Here is a 9,609-nt window from a genome sequence, read left to right on the forward strand (position 1 = left end):
GGTCATGTTGGTATGCGAAACCTTAACAAGCTTATTAAAGAAAATCATATCCTTGGCGTTAACGATGTCATATTTGATAAGGATAGACTTTGCAGTGCCTGTCAAGCAGGTAAACATATTGGAGGAAGGCATCCCGTGAAGAACATCATGACTACAAGGAGACCACTCGAGCTACTTCACATGGATCTTTTTGGTCCTAACGCTTACAAAAGTCTCGGTGGAAATTCTTTTGGTCTAGTTATAGTTGATGATTTTTCAAGATTTACATGGGTGTTCTTTCTCGATGATAAATCGCAGGTCCAAAAGATCTTCAAAAACTTCGCTAGGAAGGCCGAAAATCAATTTTAAGTGAAAATCAAGAAGGTTCGCAGCGACAACAGAACGGAGTTCAAGAACGCAAATGTGGACACCTTTCTTGACAAAGAAGGGATTTCACATGAGTTCTCGGCTACGTACACACCTCAACAAAATGTAGTTGTTGAAAGGAAGAACCATACACTCATCGAAATGGCGAGAACGATGCTTGATGAGTACAAAACGCCAAAGCACTTTTGGGTGGAAGCGGTTGAGACAGCTTGTCATGCAACAAATCGCTTGTATCTTCACAAGCTACTCGGCAAGACGGCGTACGAGCTCCTCACCGGTAACAAACCACAAGTTGGATACTTTCGAGTATTCGGCTCAAAGTGCTACATTCTTGATAAGCATCGTCGTTCTAAATTTGCTCCTAAGTCTCATGAAGGTTTCCTACTTGGTTATGACTCAAACTCTCACACATACCGTGTCTACAACAATTTCACCCGAAAGGTTGAAGAGACGGTTGATGTGAAGTTTGATGATTCTAATGGCTCGCAAGTAGAGAAATTGCCAATTGATGTAGGAGACAAAGACCCTTCGGAAGCAATCCAAGACTTGTCTATTGGTAAGATTCGTCCAACGGAGGTGAAGGAGAGTACCTCGTCCATCCAAGTGGAAGCTTCTACCTCACGACAAGGTGAACCAAGAGTTGATATGGAAGCATCCACAAGTGGGACACGCCAAAATGAAGAAAACAAGGAAGTGCACCAAGATGAACGCCAACAATCTCCTTCTCCACCACGACAAGAGAACGACAACGTCAACAACGAAGAAGGCCAAGAAGAAGAACAAGATGAAGAAGATGTTCAACCTAGATCCAAGCAAAAGCTTTCACGAGTTCGAGCAAGAATTGCTAAAGACCACCCCATTGAGCAAATCTACAATGATATCCAAACCGGGAGAATCACTCGCTCAAAAACTCGTTTAGCTAACTTTTGTGAACACTATTCATTTATCTCTAGCATTGAACCTATGAAGGTTGAAGAAGCTTTGGAAGATCCGGATTGGATAAATGCCATGCATGAAGAGCTACACAACTTTGAGAGAAATCAAGTTTGGACATTAGTTGGGAAGCCTGACAACAACCACAACATCATCGGTACCAAATGGGTGTTTCGCAACAAGCAAGATGAAGATGGACAACTAGTTCACAACAAAGCACATCTCGTCGCCCAAGGCTACACTCAAGTCGAAGGTATGTACTATGGTGAGACATATGCCCCCGTTTCTAGACTTGAGTCCATTCGCATCTTACTTGCCTATGCTAATCATCATGATATCACCTTGTACCAAATGGACATTAAAAGTGCTTTTTCTAAATGGTGAAATAGAGGAGGAAGTTTATGTTAAGCAACCTCCCGGATTTGTCAATCCTAAGAAACCTAATCATGTTTACAAACTTCACAAAGCTCTTTATGGTCTTAAACAGGCTCCTAGAGCATGGTATAAATGCTTGACCAAATTCCTTATTGAAAAAGGCTCTGAAATTGGAAAAATAGATTCTACTCTTTTTACTAAAAGGGTTAATGGAGAACTATTTGTGTGCCAAATTTATGTCGATGATATTATATTTGGATCAACTAACCCTCATTTTAGTGAAAGTTTGGAAAGCTAATGTCAGAGAAGTTTGAGATGTCGATGATGAGTGAACTCAAATTCTTTCTTGGTTTGCAAATCAAGCAAACTAAGGAAGGTACCTTTGTCTCTCAAAAGAAGTACACCAAGGACTTATTCAAGAAGTTCAATATGCAAGAATGCAAAGTATGACTACACCCATGCCTACTAGTGGACATCTTGATTTAACCAAAGATGGTGAACCGGTTGATCAAAAGGTTTATCGCTCTATGATTGGTTCATTGTTATATCTATGTGCTTCACGCCCCGATATTATGCTAAGTGTGTGCATGTGTGCACGATATCAAGCCGCTCCTAAAGAATGTCATCTTAAGGCCGTGAAAAGGATAGTGAGATACTTAATCCATACACCAAATTTTGGCATTTGGTATCCAAAGAGGGCCTCCTTTGATCTTGTTGGCTACTCCGACTCAGACTATGCCGGTGACAAAGTTGATAGGAAGTCCACTTCGGGCACTTGTCAATTTCTTGGTAGATCTCTTGTGTCTTGGTCTTCCAAGAAACAAAACTTGGTATCTTTATCCACCGCTGAAGCGAAATACATTACCGCTGGATCATGTTGTGCTCAATTACTTTGGATGGCCCAAACTCTTAAAGATTATGGGATATCTGTGAAACATGTTCCATTACTTTGTGACAATGAAAGTGCCATTAAGATTGCTCACAATCCCGTGCAACATTCTCGAACTAAGCATATTGAAGTTTGTCATCATTTCATTCGAGATCATGTTGCCAAAGGGGACATTAATCTTAAGCATGTTCGCACCGAAAAGCAGTTAGCTGATATATTCACGAAACCACTTGATGAGAAAGTGTTTTGCAGGTTAAGAGGTGAATTTAACATCATTGATGCTTCAAACTTGGAGTAGGAACTCCATTTGATACATGCAAGGCATGAGCCGACGACTGATCCTTGATATTTCTCTTCTGATTGACTATCTTATGTCTTGGATATTTTTGCACCTTGCATGTTATCTAACCCGTGTAGGTACTTGGATGAATATAAATCTATGAGATTGCAACTCACTCACATATTGAGCAATTTCTATATCACCAAGTCTCTACACAACGGTGGATGAAGACAAGGAAGCACGCAACCATTTAAACATATCCTTGGAAAAAAATTATGTTGAGTTTCATGATTGTCATTTTGGATACAAGTGCTCTTCCTTGCAAAAACTAACCCATGTAGGTAGATGAACTCAAACTCCAAGTGGTGCTCCCAACTCTTGATGAGCTACATCAACCTTGAGCAACCCACACAAGTTCAACTACATGATCATGATCAAAACCACCACCCAAGGTATGTTATTCCATCTTAGAGAAGCTTTACTCCAAGCCATGAGTCAAAGCAACTCTACAAGATGTGAATACATCAAAAAGCTTAAACAAAAATTGGTAACCCCATTTTGAGCTTAAACGATGAGTATGACCTAAGATCAAGTGATCTCACTTGACTCCTAAGTCAATATACTCTAACATAGGTGACTTTGTCGCCGACCATTTCTAGATGAAGCTCTCTTGTGTTCTTTTTGTGCTCTTGCATTTGTCTCATGCATATTTGTTTCCAACTTCATCTAGACTTCTTTTTAGTTTCTTCTCTTTTGTTTTCTGTTCTACATTCCTTGTATCCAATTCATTGCAAATATTTCAGTTAATTCCTTGCAAATCCTTGTGAGATCTTACTTGTCTAGTGAGCTGAGGTGACAAGTGTTTTCTCTGCGATGAACTCGATCTCACCGATCTGATGCTTTCGGTCCAACCGAATCCTCTCGGTACAACCGAACCATACAACTCGGTGTCGCCGATTTCACTACAGGAAAGACAACTTGCCACTTGTTTCTGCATTCTTTTTGATCCAGCTCCACTCAATGAATCTTGTCCTCGACCAACATCCTATTCAACTTGCTGCCTTGTTCTTTGACTCAAGGACCAAACCCATCATGACAAAAATCCAGAAGAACCCTTCTTGGAAATTGATGTCAAAGGGGGAGAGAGAGATCACACATCAAAGCTTAATCATATCTATAGGGGGAGAGAATACTCAAGGGAGGAAAGAGTAATCATCAAGGACCCCAGATGCTTGGTGTTCAAGAGGAGAGAAGTTACATGTCTTCAAGAGGGGAAAGACATGTTCATATTTTCTCCTTTGCATTAGCTCTGTTTATTTCCTTTGACTAAGATTTCTTTGAGCTCTGACTTTGGTATGATCCCTATCTTCTCCCAGTATCCTATGCTAAGATTCAGGGGGAGCAAGACATCTAAGGGAAGGAAATCCTTGAATTTATTGCACATCTTTACCTTTGGGGACATGTCTATATTCAATGTGGTACTTAGTACTCACTCTACATGTCATCCCAGTCTTGGTACTCTTGTGGTTTATCTTGTTTGCTCTGGCCAGTAGGTGTATCTGTGTTATCTAACCTTGTTTACGCAGGTTCATCCCATCCTAAGCCAACTCAAGACCACAAGGTAAGTATATGCATCACAATCATGTGTATGAGAAATTCTTGCTGATGTACATACTGTTTGCAAGAAGGACTCATGAGCATGAAGGTACATTTCTCATATTCACATCATTTGCTCTGATGCATATAGCCAAGATACATGTAACACATTGCTTACTCTGTCATGTTTATCCATTCGCGTGCCTCTATATTCCATATTCACATGATTGCATACATGTAGGGGGAGCCCATGCAAGTTACATGTCTTTCCAAAGCTTTACTTACCATTCTCTATATCTTTATCTAAAGCTTTGATGTATGTTGTCATCAATTACCAAAAAGGGGGAAATTGAAAGCACAAGTGCTCCCTAGGTGGTTTTGGTAATTAATGACAACATATCTCTTGTTGGACTAACACTTTTACCTAGTATGTTTCAGATAAGTTCAACAATGAAGTGGCATGGACTAGAGGATGTGGAACCCCTTCAAAATGCTAAGGACAAAGGATTGGCTCAAGCTCCAAGCTCAAGACTCTACATTTTCTATTTTAGTGATCCAAGATCACATTGCGTCTATAGGAAAAGTCAATACTATCAAGGAGGGATGAGGTGTTGCTTAATGGCTTGCTTGCTCAAAGTGCTTAGTGATATGCTCCAAAGCCCTCAACCACTTTCTCACTTATGTCCCATGCCAAATATCCAACTCGACCCCACCGATTCTTTCTATCCGGAGCCACCGAGTTTAGTTGACATAGCCACTGCCAGAAAGCCTAATCAGTTTGATCTCACCGATGGGATCGTGGTCTCACCGAGATGGGCTTGCAAACTCTCTGTTACCTGTTGCAATATTTTCGGTCCCACCGAGATATGCAATCGGCCCCACCGAGTTTGCTTGGCCAACTCTCTGTTTCTCTTATTACCCAAATCGGTCCCACCGAGCTTGAGTAATCAGTCAAACCGAGTTTTGGATTTACCCTAACCCTAGCACATCGGTCTGACTGAGTTGATCCAGTCGGTCCCACCGAAAACCCTAACGGTCACTAGCTTTGCTGAATCGGTCTGACCTAGTTTATCAATTCAGTCCCACCGAGATTGGCAAGTTGTGTCTAACGGTTAGATTTTGTGTGGAGGCTATATATACCCCTCCACCACCTCTTCATTCGCGGAGAGAGCCATCAGAACAAACCTACACTTCCAACTTACCTTTTTCTGAGAGAGAACCACCTACACTTGTGTTGAGGCCAAGATATTCCATTCTTACCATATGAATCGTGATCTCTAGCCTTCCCCAAGTTGCTTTCCACTCAAATCCTCTTTCCACCAAATCCATATCCTGTGAGAGAGAGTTGAGTGTTGGGGATACTATCATTTGAAGCACAAGAGCAAGGAGTTCATCATCAACACACCATTTGTTACTTCTTGGAGAGTGGTGTCTCCTAGATTGGCTAGGTGTCACTTGGGAGCCTCCGACAAGATTGTGGAGTTGAACCAAGGAGTTTGTAAGGGCAAGGAGATCGCCTACTTCGTGAAGATCTACCGCTAGTGAGGCAAGTCCTTCGTGGGCGACGACCATGGTGGGATAGACAAGGTTGCTTCTTCATGGACCCTTCGTGGGTGGAGCCCTCCTGGACTCGCGCAGTCGTTACCCTTCGTGGGTTGAAGTCTCCATCAACGTGGATGTACGATAGCACCACCTATCGGAACCACGTCTCCAAAATCTCCATGTCTCAAAATTGCGTTTGCACACTCCAATCCCATCTCTTTACATTCTTGCAAGTTGCATGCTTTACTTTCCGCTGCTCATATACTCTTTGCATGCTTGCTTGATATGTATTGTGTTTGTTAAACTTGTGCCTAAACTCCATTTCAACTTAAGAAAATTAAAAACTGTAACTTTTAGCACTTAGTGTCTAATCCCCCCCCTCTAGACACCTCTTCTCGATCCTTTCAGGCGTCCACAAGGGTGGAGGGCGCCCCCCGACCTTGTGGGCCCCTCAGTTTCCCCCTGACCTAGATCTTCCTCCTATATATTCTCATATACCCCGAAAACTTCGAGGGGAGCCACGAAACCACTTTTCCACCGCCGCAACCTTCTGTACCCGTGAGATCCCATCTAGGGACCTTTTCCGGCATCTTGCCGAAGGGGGATTCGATCACGGAGGGCTTCTACATCAACACCATTGCCTCTCCGATGAAGCGCGAGTAGTTTACCATAGACCTACAGGTCCATAGCTAGTAGCTAGATGGCTTCTTCTCTCTCTTTGATTCTCAAGACCATGTCCTCCTCGATGTTCTTGGAGATTTATTCGATGTAATACTCTTTTGCGGTGTGTTTGCCGAGATTCGATGAATTGTGGATTTATGATCAGCTTATCTATGAATATTATTTGAATCTCCTCTGAATTCTTAAATGCATGATTTGATATCTTTAAAAGTCTCTTTGAACTATCGATTTGGTTTGGCCAACTAGATTGGTTTTTCTTGCAATGGGATAAGTGCTTAGCTTTGGGTGCAATCTTGCGGTGTCCTTTCTTTGTGACAGTAGGGGCAGCAAGGCATGTATTGTATTGTTGCCATCGAGGATAAAAAATGGGGTTTTCATCATATTGCTTGAGTTAATTCCTCTACATCATGTCATATTGCTTAAGGCGTTACTCCATTCTTTATGAACTTAATACTCTAGATGCATGTTGGATAGCGGTCGATGTGTGGAGTAATAGTAGTAGATGCAGAATCATCTCGGTCTACTTGACACAGACGTGATGCCTATATTCATGATCATTGCCTTAGATATCGTCATAACTTTGCGCTTTTCTATCAATTGCTCGGCAGTAATTTGTTCACCCACCGTAATAATTTCTATCTTGAGAGAAGCCTCTAGTGAAACCTATGGCCCCCAGGTCTATTTTCCATCATATAAGTTTCCGATCTATAATTTTAGTTTCCGATTTACTTTCTTTGCAATCTTTTACTTTCCGTTCCATAAACCAAAAATATTACTTTACCGTTTATCCATCTCTATCATATCTCACTTTGCAAATAACCGTGAAGGGATTGACAACCCCTTTATCGCGTTAGGTGCAAGTTGGTGTTTGTTTATGTAGGTATTCGGTGGCTTGTCGCGTTGTCTCCTACTGGATTGATACCTTGGTTTTCAGAACTGAGAGAAATACTTACTCTACTTTGCTGCATCACCCTTTCCTCTTCAAGGGAAAAACCAACGCAAGCTCAAGAGGTAGCACGGCACGGGTTTTAGAGGTGAGTTGAAGGGGGCTAGATAGGGTGACAAATCGATGGGATGTGACCGAAATTACTCCCGCCATATTTATTGGACGCACACTAGCTCATGCCATCTCCCCGCCCGCATGAATTTGGCGTTGGGTTAGCCCTCCCTACATGCGTCGATCCTGGTTCTATGGAAACTGCAGATTTGGGAGATCCGCGTGGGGCAAGCTATGAGGGTGTTTTGAGGTTTGTGTGGGCCACTTCCATGAGACCAAGTAACCAAACGAGGAAAAATTGCACTCCCAGAGCCTGCATGGGTGTAATGTCAACAACCAAACACGTCCTTACTCAATGCACATATTGACGTGAAAAATTAAATGGCATAAATCCCCGTACTACATTCTTCGGTTAGGATACAGGGGGCAACAATGCTCAGGTGAAGATCTCCAAAGTCAAAATGCTAGATCTTTTTAAAGATACAATGATGGAATTAAAAAGAAGAAGAAAACTAAGGGAAACGCTTTGATTCACCCGATTGAAAAAAGATAATGCATATGCCGCCTCCTCAGTGCGACACGTGCACGATGGGCCCACCAACCTTATCTTCTTTCCTTCCCAGCCTTATCTCCTCTCATCCACTCATTCGCTCGAGTGTGCCTCTCTCTCTCTCTCCCCCCTCTCCATCCATCCATCCATCCCTTCCTCGCTCCCTCCCTACCTTCCTCTCTCTCTCACCACCAGGCTCGACAAGAAAGAGATGGCTCCCATGGCAGACCACCGCGCTTCAAATCGGGAGGACCGACCTCGAGCACCGCAACGCATCCCCCACCGTTGCAAGCCTATAGGGGCAACGCACCAAGCTACATGGGCCAACAATCTAGGAGTGATGTAACGACAAGGGAGGCATGGGGAGACGGCGCTATGCAAAGACGGTCCGCAAACATCGGCGATGCTCCAGTCGACCATCGTAACATCAACCATGTTGGAATCTCTATCGAAGCGCAGAATGTACCGACATCAACGACGACCGCAACATCAGCCATGTTGCAAACCTCCTGAGAGCAACACGAGTCATGTTGCAAAACACTCTTCATGCAAATCTCCGAGCGTAACATGGCCCATGTTACAAACCTCGTCAAGTGGATTGGACCGAACAAAACATAGTCATGTTGCAAACCTTCAAGTGCAACATGACCCATGTTGCAAACCTCGTCAAGACCATCCTGCGATGGATCCAACGGCTCATAACCGGACCGTTCTTTTCAAAAGATCAATGGCGTGGCTGACTCGTAGCGTTGTCGAAAAACTAGCTAGCACGGTTACCTGAAATGTCGCGGTCATGGCTCATGGAGCATTGTGCCAGCAGCCAGGACCAGACCATCTCCCATATTAAACACGACTTGAAGGCATCCCAGACATCCAAACCAGGCTAAATTGTACTCTCTTTGTTCCATAATATAAAAATATTTTTGAAGCTAACAAGTACTTCCTCCATCCTATAATGTAAGATTTTATTTTACTATCAAACTAACAAGTTATGGGACCGAGGGAGTAATATCTTTCATGCTAAGAAGTTTGAAAAAGGTTATTATTATATTATGGGACGGAGATAGGACTCTACTAGTAGTACTACTCACTAACCTAGAACGGACTCTTTTAAAAAAACGGAAACACTAACACCCACACGTGTGGAACGTCTCCAACTCGCCCACATGCCTGGATCGTCGTTGGTTGTTTTTTGCACGAATCCTGACACCAAAAGATGGATTTGGTGTGCCACGTAGGACAAGCCCGGTGTGTGGTGTGTAGGTAGTTCGCCCGCACGCTGTTTCTCTCTCGGACGAGACCGGTTGCGAGTCGGGGCGTGCGGTGGAACTGCTGTCGCGCCCGCACGCCGCGCACGACTTTTGTTCCCCATCTCCCATGACTGCCCTTTTTCCCACTCT

Source organism: Triticum urartu, chromosome 2, assembly GCF_003073215.2.
Source record: "Triticum urartu cultivar G1812 chromosome 2, Tu2.1, whole genome shotgun sequence".
Taxonomy (NCBI): Eukaryota; Viridiplantae; Streptophyta; class Magnoliopsida; order Poales; family Poaceae; genus Triticum; species Triticum urartu.